This window comes from Pongo abelii, chromosome 18 (genome assembly GCF_028885655.2).
Source record: "Pongo abelii isolate AG06213 chromosome 18, NHGRI_mPonAbe1-v2.0_pri, whole genome shotgun sequence".
NCBI lineage: Eukaryota > Metazoa > Chordata > Mammalia > Primates > Hominidae > Pongo > Pongo abelii.
This window is the reverse complement of record NC_072003.2, coordinates 28,288,717-28,303,975: the sequence shown is the minus strand read 5'-3', so window position 1 is coordinate 28,303,975 and position 15,259 is coordinate 28,288,717.

The following is a 15,259-nucleotide window of genomic DNA, read 5'->3' as shown; positions in this document are numbered from 1 at the left end:
AGGGGAAGGGAAAATGAAGAGTTTGTGTTTAGTGGGTATAGATTTCTTGTTTGGGAGGAAAGTTTTGGAATGGATGATATAGTGGCACAACAATGTGAAGTACTTAATGTCACTGAAATGTACACTTAAAAATGGTTCAAATTGCTGGGCGTGTTTGGCTCACACCTGTAATCTCAGCACTTTGGGAGACCAAAAGGCAGGTGGATCACTTGATTTCAGGAGTTCGACACCAGTCTGGCCACATGGTGAAACCCTATCTCTACTAAAAATACAAAAATTAGCTAGATGTGGTGGTGGACGCCTGTAATCTCAGCTACTTGGGAAGCTGAGGCAGGAGAATCGCTTGAACTTGGGAGGCAGAGGTTGTAGTGAGCTGAGTTCACACCACTACACTCCAGCCTGGGTGAGAGGACGAGACTCCATCTCAAAAAAAAAAGTGGTTAAAATGGCATATTTTATTTTATGTGTATTTTGCCACAATTGAAAAAAAATACTTGTGAGCTAACCCACTACACAATACTGCCTTTCTAAGAGGGATGGATGGATGGATGGATGGATGGATGGATGGATGGATGGATGGAAAGAAGGGAAGAAAGAAAGGAAAGGAGGGAGGAAGGAAGGGAGAAAGGAAGGAGGAAGGAAAGAAAATGAGATGAGTTCTTTATTCATTCATTCACTCACCAAACATTTAAACAGCTGCTGCAAGCCAGTCGCTCTTCTAAGCTGGCTGGAGATGTAGCAGTGAACAAGACAGGCAAAATCCTTCTCTGCCTCATAGCTTTATCTCTGAGTGTTTGTATGCACTGATAGAGAAGTCATGCTAGAGCTAAAGGAATTTTAATGATCATTTCTGACATTTCTCAAGTACTCACTACATCTCCAACACCATGCTAAACACTCGGTATATATTCGTAACCCCCCTTTGAGATAAGTCCTATCACTTATTATCACCATCTTCAGATGATAAAAGTGAGGCACAAAGAAGTTAAAGAACTCACCCATGGCTGTGTACATAAAAATATCTGCTTTAGGACAGAAGTGGACATATTTAGAGAAGAGCATGACAGTTTGTTGACAGCCCATGTCAGCGAGAGGCCCAGGAATACAGGGTCTCTGCCGAATATCTGCACCTCTAGGAAGGTTATCTTTAGCCCTGTTCTCTACCTCCTCCATATCCCACATATCCCACAGCACATCATACAAGATGTTTCTTAGACCCTTCCTTCCACATCCTATAAATAGCAACATAAGATAGTCTGACCCAAGGCTTCCCCATCCCCCTCATTATTTGCTCAAATCCTGCCAGTACTACTTCCAGAATAATTCTCTCTTGTTTTCACCCATGCCTTCATCTGTTCTTGCTTAGTCCCTTGAACAAAGAAAAACTAGGCTGGGTGCACTGGCTCACACCTGTAATCCCAGCCCTTTGGGAGGCCAAGGCGGGCAGATCACAAGGTCAGGAGTTGAAGATCAGCCTGACCAACATGGTGAAACCCCATCTCTACTAAAAATACAAAAATTAGCTGGGCATGGTGGTACACGCCTGTAATCCCAGCTACTCAGGAGGCTGAGGCAGGAGAATCACTTGAACCTGGAAGACGGAGGTTGCAGTGAGCTGAGATCACACCACAGCACTTCAGCCTGGGCCACAGAGCGACACTCCATCCCACCCCCACCCACCCCCCAAAAAAATGGATTTTTTGCTCACATAATAGTCCATGGCAGGCTTGTCTCCAAACGGTGACTCAGGGATCCAGGCCACTTCCATCTTGGAGCTGCCCCATCTGGGTCCTCAGATCTTCTCCAGCAAAATAGGAAAGAGAGAATGTGGAGGGCTGTGCAGGAAATTATTATGGGCTGGGCCTAGAAATACCATATATCCCTCTCATCTATATTTGATGGGCTCAAACTCAGTCACGTGGCTTCACCTGGCTGCAATCGAGCCTGGGAATTGTAGCCTAGCCCTGTGCCCAGGAGGAAAAAGAAAGGCATTTTATGAATATCGAGCAATTTCTGCCACATACTAGAAATTGTTGCTTTCCCAGAGACCATGGTTCTAGTCGAGTTTTTCCCTGAATTAAATCATTCAGTGTCTCCCATGGTTCCAAGACAAACCCAGACTCCCTTAGCTAGCCACGGAGACTTCAGTTCCTAGCCCCTGAATCATCTCTTGCCACATGAACCCTAAACAATTTATCAGATAAGCTATGTACCCTCACCTGGCCTTGTCCATGCTGGTCCCTCTGTTTGGAGTCCTTGTTTGCCCTCTTGGCCAACTTCTACTCCTCATTCAGATCTCAGATCAGATATTATGTCCTCTCTGATGCCTGGGCAAACTACCTATTGGTCCTCTAAAAACACCCTTCCCTTGCTCAAGGCAAGGTTGGATTCCATAATTCCAAAACTAGGCCGGTGCGGCAGCTCATGCCTGTAATCCCAGCACTGTGGGAGGCCGAGGCGGGTGATTCCCAAGGTCAGGAGATCGAGACCATCCTAGCTAACACGGTAAAACCCCGTCTCTACTAAAAATACAAAAAATTAGCCGGGCATGGTGGCACGCGCCTGTAGTCCCAGCTACTCAGGAGGCTGAGACAGGAGAATTGCTTGAACACGGGAGGCGGAGATTGCAGTGAGCCAGGATTGCACCACTGCACTCCAGTCTTGGCAACAGAGCAAGACTCCGTCTTAATTTAAAAAAAAAAAAAGAAAAAAAAAAAAAGAAAGAAAGAAAGAAAAAGAAAACTAGTGGCTTCCAGGGAAAACCTGAATGCCATTCAGACAAAACAACATATTTCCACTACATGAGAGTTTTAGAGTATGTCCTGATGTCCTCATACACAATATACTGGTCTCTCAAAACCACTGAAAAACCTAGTGGGCTAAGGCGATACTGTCTTCCTAAGAAATTCCTTGGCTGGCACACTTCCTAGTTTTCCAAATCCAGGTCTGTTTAACATGACCAAGGCTTCTAATTTGTATCCGTGTTTGGTTGACAAGACTTCTCTGCATCCATACCTGTCTGCCATCCCCCACCAGGTCCAGATGGAGTGTAGAAGCAGGTCACATTTTACCCTGGCATCTCACCTTTCCCTTCTTTCTTGCCTTGATGGCTGCACTGTTGTGCCAGATGTGATGCTGGTGCTGTGGCAGCCATCTTGGACCATATACATAGGCCAGATGTAGTGGCTCACGCTTGTAATCCCACCACTTTGGGAGGCCGAGGCAGGTGAATCACCTGAGGTCAGGAGTTTGAGACCAGCCTGGCAATATAGTGAAACCCCATCTCTATTAAAAATACAGACATTAGTGGGGCATTGTGGCACACACCTGTAGTCCCAACTACTCAGGAGGCTGAGGCAAGAGAATCACTTGGACCTGGGAAGCAGCAATTGCAGTGAGCCAAGATCACATTATTGCACTCCAGCCTGGGCAACAGAGCAAGACTCCATCTAAAAAAAAAAAAAAAGTATATATATATATATATATATATATATAAAATGTATATATATAAAATATATATGTATATATATAAAATATACATATATATATGATTGTAAAACCTAAAACCAATACTTGAGATATTTTGCAGACCCTGTACTTGATGGATCAGCTAGCACCACCTAGATGGATAAACTGGCTCATGTGATCTTGTGGGCTCCCCCAGGAACTGACTCAGCACAAGAAGACAGCTTCGACTCCCTATAATTTCATGTCTGACCAATCAGCACTCCTGACTCACCGGCTTACTCCCACCCACCAAGTTGTCCTTAAAAACTCTGATCCCCGAATGCTCGGGGAGACTGATTTGAGTAATAATAAACTGGTCTTCTGCACAGCCAGCTCTGCGTGAATTACTCTTTCTCTATGGCAATTTCCCTATCTTGATAAATTGGCTTTGTCTAGGCAGCGGGCAAGGTGAACCTGCTGGGAGGTTATGTAGTTATTTAAGAATGAAATACAAATATAAATAAAATATGTTTTTAATGTACGTGTCTTATTCAGTGTATGTCTGAATAATATGTGAATTTTTTGTGTACATGTGGGGTTTTTTTCAAATGGCTATTAAGTTGTTAGAACATAAGAACTTTTTAAGTGTTTTGAACCTAATTCCTTAATAGAACTATTAGGTTTTTTTTTGGGGAAGGGGGCCTCTGCACAGAGTGAACCAACAAAGTTTGGGGTCCTCTGAATTAAAGAATGTATGTTCTTGTATTTCAGGTACTTGCAGAAGAGAACAGTTCTTGCAGATACATCATCCCCAAATTCCAGAGATACTGGGTTTCAGGTTAATAACTTCTTCTCAAAACTAGACACCATTTATAACACAGAGACTTGACAATTTAGGCTGTGCTCTGTAGGCAACCACAGAAACTTAAAGCAGAACCTCTCATTCTCTTCTGAAACTGCTTTCTTTCCATCTCAGTAGATTTGCAATTGTATTCAATGTATTACCACTTGGAGCTCAGGGCAACCAGCCACTGGAAGTAAGTCTAGTTTTCACCTTTCTGTCTTCTCACACTGCAAGATTAGTTTGCACTTGAGCAACTTCCTTCCTCATAGAAGTCACCAGCTCTTTCTATTTTCCCCTGCAGTGTCAAGGTCAAGGTGCTGAATGTCTTTTGAATCACAAGTAACCAGTTATATTGGCTATTTCAGAATGCTTTACAGACGTAAAGTCCTTGAAGGAAGGAAGAAGTCCACCAAGTCTTATCAGCAAGTGTCCAGCTTCTCTTCATCTGCACATTTTGAACAATAAAAATGACTACCATTTTCTGAGAACCTACTGAGAGCTTGGCACTCCATCTTCTTTTTCTATCTCTTTTATCCTTTTTATCTACATCCAAATTAAATAACTCTACAGAAGAAAAAATCCAAATGATCAATAAACAGACCAAAAAATCCTTAATCTCTGCAATAGCCAGAAAAAAAATCAAATTAAAGCAACAGAAACAACATTTTCACCATTAGATAGGTAGAAATAGTTTTTTAACTGATTAACATACAGTGCTGACAAAGAAGGGGAAAACAGGCTGGGCGCAGTGGCTCATGCCTGTAATCCCAGCACTTTGGGAGGCCGAGGCTGGCCGATTGCCTGAGGTCAGGAGCTCAAGATCAGCCTGGCCAACATAGTGAAACCCCGTCTCTATGAAAAATACAAAAATCAGCCAGGCGTGGTGGCTCACGCCTGTAGTCCTAGCTACTTGGGAGGCTGAGGCAGGCGAATTGCTTGAACTCGGGAGGTGGAGGTTGCAGTGAGCCAAGATCGCACCACTGCACTCCAGCCTGGGCAACAGAGTGAGACTCCATCTCAAAAAAAAAAAAAAAGAAAAGAAAAGAAAAGAAAGAAAAGATGGGGAAACAGGCAAACTTATACATTGCTGGTGGAAGTGGGAATTGCTACAATATTTTGTAACACCATCTTGAAATATTTGTTGTTAAATACTTAGATATACACACCCTTGACCCAGCAAACCTCAAATTGGAAATTCTAGGCTACAGAAATAAAAGCTCCGGTAGGTGAGAATATAATTACAGGGACATTGACTTCATCTTTTTATTTATTTATTTATTTTATTTTTTTGAGATAGGGTTTCACTTCCATCACTCTGGCTGGAGTAGAGTGGTGCTATCTCAGGTCACTGCAACCTCCGCCGCCCAGGCTCAAGTGTTCCTCCCACCTCAGCCTCCCGAGTAGTTGGGACCACAGGTACTCGCCACCAGGCCTGGTTAATTTTGTTTCTGTATTTTTTATACAGACAGGGTCTCACTATGTTGCCCAGGCTGGTCTTGAACTCCTGAGCTCAAGCAATCCACCTGCCTGGGCCTCCCAAAGTGCTAGGATTACAGGAGGGAGCCACTACGCCTGGCCAACTTCATCATTGTTCATCATAGGAAAAAAAAAAAAAAAAAGATGAATGTCTACTTTCGGTGTCCTGGACATCCCATAGTTTCTCTCACTGTTCAAGTCTTCAGTCTACTTCTTTTACCTAAACTGCTCCCTAATGCTGATGACAACCTACCCATCCTTCAAATCTCAACTAAGAAAAAATAATTTTGGGGGACTGGGCAAGAATGTGAGACCTCATCTCTACAGATTAAAAATTAAAAAGCTGGTCAGGCTTGGTAGCATGTGCCTGTAGTCCCAGCTATATGGGAGGCTGAGGCAGGAGGATGGTTTCAGTCCAGGAGGCCAAGGTTGAAGTAAGCCATGTTTGGGCCACTGCACTCCAGCTTGGGTGACAGAGTGAGAGCCTGTCTCAAACAAAAAACAACAACAAAATATATATATATGATTTTCTTGTTTTTTTATAATAACTTTATTGAGACATAATTGATATACTGCATATAAGATAAAAGGATAAAAAGATGATAATTTTTTTTTTTTTTTGAGACAGAGTCTCGCCATGTCGGCCAGGCTGGAGTGCAGTGGTGCGATCTCAGCTCACTGCAGCCTCTGCCTCCTGGGTTCAAGCAATTCTCCTGCCTCAGCCTCTCGAGTAGCTGGGACCACAGGTGCCCACCACCATACCCGGCTAATTTTTGTATTTTAGTAGAGACGGGATTTCCCCATGTTGGCCAGGCTGGTCTCTAACTACTGAGCTCAGGAGATCTGCACACTTTGGTCTCCCAAAGTGCTGGGATTACAGACCAAGAAATGATAATGTTTTGAAAAGGAGAAAGAGAGAAAGCATCATGGGAAATGCAAATCACATGTATTGGTTAGCAATTGGATGGATCTCACAAACATAAAGTGAAAGAAACCGGACACAAAGGAGTACATCCTGTGGATTCTAAAACCCAGAAAGAAGCAAAGCTGGCCACACTACTAGCTTTAGGAGTTAGTTACTGCCCAGGGCACATGGAGAGTTTTGGGGTGATACCTCTATTTCTTGGTGTGGATGCTGGCTACATGGGTGAGTTCACTTCGTGAAAATTCATCTAGCTGTTACAATACGTGTGCTTTTCTGTGTGTATGGTATACTTGAATAAAAAGTTAAAACCAAACTGTTTTCAGACAGTTACCTGCTGGACATAAGAGGAAATCTGTACTTTGGTGCCTAAGAAGAGAATGCTGAAGATAATACTGACTTCAAACTCCATGCTGTCAGCTATAACATTTTATCACCATGAAATATAAATATAAGCCAATCGTAGTGGCTCATGCCTGTAATCCCAGCATTTTGGGAGGCTGAGGAGGGCAGATCACTTGAGCCTAGGAGTTCAAGACCAGCCTGGGCAATATGAACATGGCGAAACCCCGTCTCTACAAAAAAAAATTTTAAAAAATTAGCCTGGCCTAGAGGCAGACTCCCGTAGCCCCAACTACTGGGGCTGGGGGTTGGGGGTGGCCTGAGGTGGGAGGATCTCTTCCAGGCTGCAGAGAGTCCTGATCATACCACTGCACTGCAGCCTGGGCGACAGAGTAAGACCCTGTGTCTAAACAAATAAATAAGCACATTTGGAAATTGCCTCTAAAAACCGGAAGCCTCGGCTGGGCACGGTGGCTCATGCCTGTAATCCCAGCACTTTGGGAGGCCGAGGAGGGCGGATCACTTGAGGTCCGGAATTTGAGACCAGCCTGGCCAATATGGTGAAACCCTGTCTCTACTAAAAGTACAAAAATTAGCCTGGCGTGGTAATGGGCGCCTGTAATCCCAGCTACTCGGGAGGCTGAGGCACAAGAATCCCTCGAACCCGGGAGGCGGAAGTTGCAGTGAGCGGCGGTTGCAGTGAGTGGAGATTGAGATGGCGCCACTGCACTCCAGCCTGGGCCACAGAGCAAGACTCCTCCTCAAAAAAAAAAAAAAAAAAAAAGAAGAAGAAAAGAAAAAAATCAGAAGGTGGGGCGTGGTGGCTCACGCCTATAATCCCAGCACTTTGAGAGGCCTAGGTGGGCGGATCACAAGGTCAAGAAATCGAGACCATCCTGGCCAACATGGTGAAACCCCATCTCTACTAAAAATACAAAAATTAGCCCGGCGTGATGGTGCACACCTATAGTTCCAGCTACTCAGGAGGCTGAGGCAGGAGAATCTCTCGAACCCAGGAGGCGGAAGTTGCAGTGAGCTGAGCCGAGATTGCGCCACTGCCCTCTAGCCTGGTGACAGAGCAAGACTCCGTCTAAAAAAAAACAAAAAAACAAAAAAAACAGGAGCCTCTACTATGCTCTTTATGACAGCAATTGAAATTGTTATCAAGGAGAATAAAGGTTAACATGCAGTAAGTCCTAGCCCAGGCCTTGCACAGAGCATTTAGCAAACACCATCCTACTTACTCCTCGTGACAATCCTGTAACGTAGGTATTGTTCCCATTTTGCAGGAAACTAAAGTTCAAAGTCCTGGTGACTCACAAAAGGTCATATATTATATAATTAGGATCTGAATCAGTTTGCAAACTCGGAAAATTTTGCTTTTAACAGGTAAAATATCTCTACAGGAGAGAAACCACCGGAAAACAGGAACAAGCAATACCTTTTGACAAAGTCATTTGGTTCTATTTCACTTGCGAAAATTGACTTCTGGATGAAAAAGCCCTGGGCAGAGTTTGGGAACAGATGTTAGTCTTAATTAAGAATCTTCTCCAAAATTATTTCATTCTCCTTCTTATTCTCCAAAATGTCTTCTTTTTTTTCTTTTTTTTTTCTTTTTTCTTTCTTTTTTTTGGAGATGAATTCTCACTGTCGCCCAGGCTGGAGTGCTGTGATGTGATCTCAGCTTACTACAGCCTCCACCTCCCGGGCTCAGGTAATTCTCTCACCTCTGCCTCCCGAGTAGCTGGGACTACAGGCACATACCACTACACCCAGCTATTTTTTCATTTTTTGTAAAGATGGCATCTCGTCATCTTGCCCAGTCTGAAAGAATTTCTGATGTCTTCAGAAAAAACAAATAATTTAGTCTAATTAGAAAAATATGCTTTCCTCAAAAACTCAGAGGCATATTTGACCCCAATAATAGGAGAAAAAGATTGAATAGTGAGCTTAGAGATAAGGAAACATTAGTAATTTTAAAAATTAAATGTTAAGTATTAAGACTTTAAAAAAAGATAATAGAATAAGGACCTAGAAATTCTATTCAGAACTTAGAGAAAAACATTCAGACTTTTATTTATTTGTTTATTTATTTTTCCTTTTTGAGACAGAGTCTCACTGTATTGCTCAGGCTGGAATGCAATGGTGCAATCTCGGCTCACTGCAACCTCCACCTTCCAGGTTCAAGCAAACCTCCTGCCTCAGCCTCCCGAGTAGCTGGGATTACAGGCACCAACCACCACACCTGACTAATTTTTGTATTTTTAGTAGAGATGGGGTTTCACTATGTTGGCCAGGCTGATCTCAAACTCCTGACCTCAAGTAATCCACCCGCCTCGGCCTCCCAAAGTGCTGGGATTACAGGTGTGAGCCACCGCACCTGGCCTATTTTTTTAATTTATTTTTTGAGATGGAGTCTCACTCTGTTGCCCAGGCTGGAATGCAGTGGTTCAATCATGGCTCACTGCAACCTCTGCATCCTGGGTTCAAGCAATTCTCCTGCCTCAGCCTCCCAAGTAGCTGGGACTACAGACATGTGCCACCACGCCTAGCTAATCGTTTTGTATTTTTAGTAGAGATGGGGTTTCATCATGTTGGCCAGGCTGGTCTCAAATGCCTGACCTCAAGTGATCTGCCCATCTCACCCTCCCAAAGTGCTGGGATTACAGGCGTGAGCCACTGCGCTGGCCCTAATATTCACAATTCTTATGAACATCACAATTGAGACCCTCTAAGCTAGACTAAAGGAAAGACAGAAAGAAAAGAAAAGAAAAGAAAAACCTGTCCAGTCATCTAAATCATTCAATAAGTATAAAAGAAAGGGTGGAAAATCATGCAGTGCTCCTAGTTGTTTACAAAGATTATTTATATGCATTTTAAAATACTCTGTATAAGATGTTTTATTGTTTTGATTACTAAGCCAAATACATATGACAGCACCTAGCATAGAACTTTAATAACTCTTTATAATATATGTTCAATACATATTTGTTGAATTAGAACGTACATCTTGCTTAATCAGAGCCACATGTATTCTGTTCTTTGAAAAATTGTAGAAAAGACTGGCCAATTTGGCATTTTTTGTTGGAATCCTGTTGAATAACTATCACTCTTATACTTCTAGTCATTGGTCTAATGGAGTGGGATTTTACAAACATAAGTTATATAGTCATCCATAAGTTAAATGTGTAATTCTATTATATTTAATGTAACAGAAAAAAATGTAAATGCAATAGTATACATTTAAAACCTAGGGGTATTGGCTGTGTGTGGTGGCTCACGCCTGTAATCCCATCACTGGGAGGCTGAGGTGTGTGGATTACTTGTGGCCAGGAGTTCGAGACCAGCCTGGCCAACATGGTGAAACCCAATCTCTACTAAAAATACAGAAACTAGCTGGGCACGGTGGTGGGTGCCTGTATTCTCAGCTACTCGGGAGGCTGAGGCATGAGAACTGCTTGAACCAGTAGGCAGAGTTTGCAGTGAGCCCAGATCGAGCCACTGCACTCCAGCCTGGGTGACAGAACAAGACTCTGTCTCAAAACAAAACAAAACAAAACAAAACACCTAGGGGGAAAAAATTTGTCGAGGCTAATTCATCCACCCAGAAGCTGTCTGGATACAAAACATTTAAAAGCAGGGAGAGGGGCCAGAGTGGTGGCTCATGCTTGCAATCCCAACACTTCGGGAAGCAGGAGGGCGGATCACCGAAGGTCAGGAGTCCGAGCCCAGCCTGACCAACATGGAGAAATACCATCTCTACTAAAAATACAAAATTAGCCTGGCATGGTGGTTCATGCCTATAATCCCAGCTACTCAGGAAGCTGAGGCAGGAGACTGGCTTGAACCTGGGAGGAGGAGGTTGCAGTGAGCTGAGATCGTGCCATTGCACTCCAGCCTGGGCAACAAGAGTGAAACTCTGTCTCAAAAAATAAAAATAAAATAAAATAAAATAAAAAAGCAGGGAGAGGAATATGTAGAGTAATTGGATTGTTTTGCTTTTGTTTTTATTTTTCTAACTTTGTTTCACAAAAAGAATTTTTGTCATTCAAGTAGAAAGTTTAACTTCTGGCCTGATAAAAAGTGTCAAACTGCAACATTCTGTAAGTTAAACCACCTCTCGAGAAACACAGAAAGGCCAATATGTATTCGCTTTTTAAAATAAAACTGTATGATTTTATATACATATATAATATTTATATATGTATATAATATTTAATATTTTAATATATAATATATGTATATAATATATAATATGTATATACACATATATTTATATATGTATATAAATCATACAGTTTTGTTGTATGTAAAATCATACAGTTTTATTTTATTTATATATATATATATATATATATATTTTCTTTTTTTTTTGAGACAGTGTCTTGCTCTGTTGCCTAGGCTGGAGTGCAGTGGCACGATCTCAGCTCACTGCAACCTCTGCCTCCTGGGTTCAAGCGATTCTCCTGCCTCAGCCTTCTGAGTAGCTAGGACTACACCACACCCGGCTAATTTTTTGTATTTTTAGTAGAGACAGGGTTTCACCAGGTTGGCCAGGCTGGTCTCAAACTCCTGACCTCAGGTGATCTGCCCGCCTTGGCCTGCCAAAGTGCTGGGATTATAGGCACAAGCCACTACACCTGGCTGTATGATTATATTAAACATATTTTTTCAAACAGCATACATTTCCCTTCTTTACCCCTTAACCCTCCTTGCAACCTCCAGAAAGTCCGTTCTGTGTGTTGCACCTTATATTGGTGATTGGTGATTTATATCGGTGTGTTGAGGTCAGGATGGTTCAGTGGGGCCCAGCTGGGTGGGAGAGGGCACTGGTCTTTATTGTTTGCGCTATGGGTGCATCTCAATGCCCCTCCCTTTCCTTTCCACTTCCTGCCCGTACCCTGTCATGCAGAATCCCAAGCATGGGATTAAACCCAAGGCAAATTTATTGCGTGGCCTTTTGCTATAAAGGATATTGAGCAAGAAGTTAATTTTAGAAGTGTATTTTTATGCTGTAAACTTCTTGTGATTCATTGAAAATTAACACAGACCAAGAAGGTACCTAGGAGGACATAGGTGAGGGTGTGTGTGTGTGCACGTGTGTGTTTGAGCTTTTGGACAGGTAAGAGGACTTCCCAGGTGGGCTTGGCCTTGGCAACTATCGACATTTGGGACTGAATAACTTTGTTGTTGGGATCTGTCCTGTGAATTCTGACATGTTTAGCAGCATCTCTGGCTTCTATCCATGAAATCTCCCTGCTCCCCCAGTTATAACAACCAAAAATTGTAATCCCAGCTACTCGGGAGGCTGAGGCAGGAGAATTGCTTGACCCTGGGAGGTGGAGGTGGCAGTGAGCCGAGATGGCACCGCTGTGCTCCAGCCTGGGCAACAGAGCAAGACTCCATCTAAAAAAAAAAATCTCTAGATATTGCCTGATGTGTTCTACGGGCAAGAAGGGTTGAGAACTGAAGGGGATTTGGGCTATTTGGGGAAGGCTGACAGCCACATGCTGATGATCAGGTCTGCGTGAGACAATGCTGAGGTTCCCACAAAGACTCAAGCATTCAGGGCCATGATATGACATGTGGAGGATAACTTTTTTTTGTTTGTTTTTGGTTTTGTTTTCTTGAGACAAGAGTCTTGCTCTGTTGCCCAGGCTGCAGTTCTGTGGCGTGATCTCGGCTCACCGCAACCTCCGCCTCCCAGATTCAAGTGATTCTCCTGCCTCAGCCTCCCGAGTAGCTGGGGCTATAGGTGTGCACCACCATGACTGGCTAATTTTTGCATTTTTTGTAGAGATGGGGTTTCACCATGTTGGCCAGGCTGGTCTCGAACTCCTGACCTCAGGTGATCCGCCCACCTCAGCCTCCCAAAGTGCTGGGCCAGAGGATGATGATCTTAACATTTGCTCAGAAATTACTGCTGGTGGCCTGGCAAGGTGGCTTATGCCTGTAATCCCAGCACTTTGGGAGGCCGAGGTGGGTGGATCACCTGAGGTCACGAGCTTGAGAACAGCCTGCCAACATGGTGAAACCCCGTCTCTATTAAAAATACAAAAACTTAGCTGGGCATGGTGGTGCACGCCTATAGTCCCAGCTACTTGGGAGGCTGAGACAGGAGAATTGCTTGAACCCAGGAGGCAGAGGTTACAGTGAGCTGAGATTGTGCCATTGCACCCCAGCCTGGGCAACAGAGCAAGACTTCCTTTCAAAAAAAAAAGAAAAAAGAAAAGAAACTATCGCTGGCTTCATGATGGGGTCAGAACAGCTCAAGTTGCTTTATTGATATATCCAGGAAATTTTTATTTATTTATTCTATTTGCAGGGCACTGCACTAGGCAAAGTCTGAGTTAAGTGTATTGCCAAGAAGGTGTGGGGCAAAATCGCTTTCTTCCTCTCAGTCCCAATAGCGATTGTTTCTTTCTTTTAATTTAATTTTTATTGTGGGAAAATATGCATAATATAAAAATTACTACTTTTACCATTTTTAAGTTCAAATCAGTGACATTAAATACATTCACATTGTTGTGCAACCATTGCCACCACCCACCTCCAGAAGTTTTTCATCTTCCCAGACTGAAACTCTGTACCATTAACTTCCTAATCCTCTTCCCTCGAGGCCCTGGGAACCACTGTTCCACTTTCTGTCTCCATGAATTTGACTACTTTAGGGGAATCACACGATATACACTTTTTTGAGTCTGGCTTATTTTACTTAGCATAATGTCCTCAAAGGGCACCTATGTTGTTGCAGCATGTGTCAGAATTTCCTTGCTTTTGATGACAGAATAATATTCCATTGTAGGTATAGACCACATTTTTTGTTTGTTTGTTTGTTTGTTTTTGAGATGGAGTCTTGCTCTGTTGCCCAGGCTGGAGTGCAGTAATACCACCTTGGTTCATGGCAACCTCCACCTCCCCGGTTCAAGCAATTCTCCTACCTCATCCTCCCAAGAAGCTGGGATTACAGGTGTCCACCGCCGTACCTGGCTAATTTTTGTATTTTTAATAGAGATGGGGTTTCACCATGTTGGCCAGGCTGGTCTCAAACTCCTGACCTCAGGTGATCCACCTGCCTCAACTTCCCAAAGTGCTAGGATTGTAGGCGTGAGCCACCACGCCCAGCCCTTGTTTATCCATTTATCTGTTGATGAAAATTTGGGTTGTTTCCCCCTTTTGGTTGTGGTGAATAATGCTGCTATGAACATCCGTGTAATAACTGTTTCTTTTTACTTTCTCCTTTTTAAAATATGAGATGGGGTCTCCCTGTGTTGCCCAGGCTGATCATGGACTCCTGGGCTCAAGTAATCCTCCCACCTCAGCCTCCTGAATAGCTAGGACTATAGGCATGCACCACCACCCCCAGCTAATTTAAAACTGTTTTTAGAGACGGGGATCTCTCTATGTTTCCTAGGCTAGTCTCGAACTCCTGGGCTCAAGTGATCCTCCTGCCTTGGCCTCCCAAAGTGCTGGGATTATAGGCATGAACCACCACGCCCAGCTCTGTTTCTTGATTATTAAAACAAGTCACTTTTCTTCTTAAAATTACAAAAGTCTCTTTCTTTCCCCTGTGTCAGTGGTTGGCTTCCCTAATGGTCCATCTGGCTCTGGCTCTCCCTCTCCGTCTCTGATGCTATGTCTCTGGCTATGTCCCATGGTCCATGGATATCTCGCATGAATATCTGCTCAAGATCTCATTCCTCCTTCCTTAGGTGACGGCATCTTGATTTTCCTTGAGGAAGCCACTATTCCTCCACTCTAGGTTCACATGATCTGGGTAGAGCAGATCCTCTTCCCCACCATCATTCAGCTCCCCAACCTCATCTGCCCTACCCTTTTGAAGGTTGCATATCAGACCTGGGTCCAGCAATCAGACACTCCCTCTCCCAGGCCATACTTCATACTTCAGAGATGGGCACGTGATCAGAGTCAGGCCAAGCTGGGAATCTGGAGACTTTGGGGAGTTAGAAATACCCACCCCCCCCCCCCGCCCCCGCCTTTTCTTTTTGAGACAGAAGCTGGCTCTGTCATCCAGACTGGAGTGCAGTGGTGCCATCTCGGCTCACTACAACCTCTGCCTCCCAGGTTCAAGAAATTCTCTTGCCTTAGCCTCCTGAGTAGCTGAGACTACAGGCGCCTACCACTGTACCTGGCTAATTTTTGTATTTTTATTTATTTATTTATTTTGAGATGGAGTTTCACTCTTGTTGCCCAGTCGGTAGTGCAAT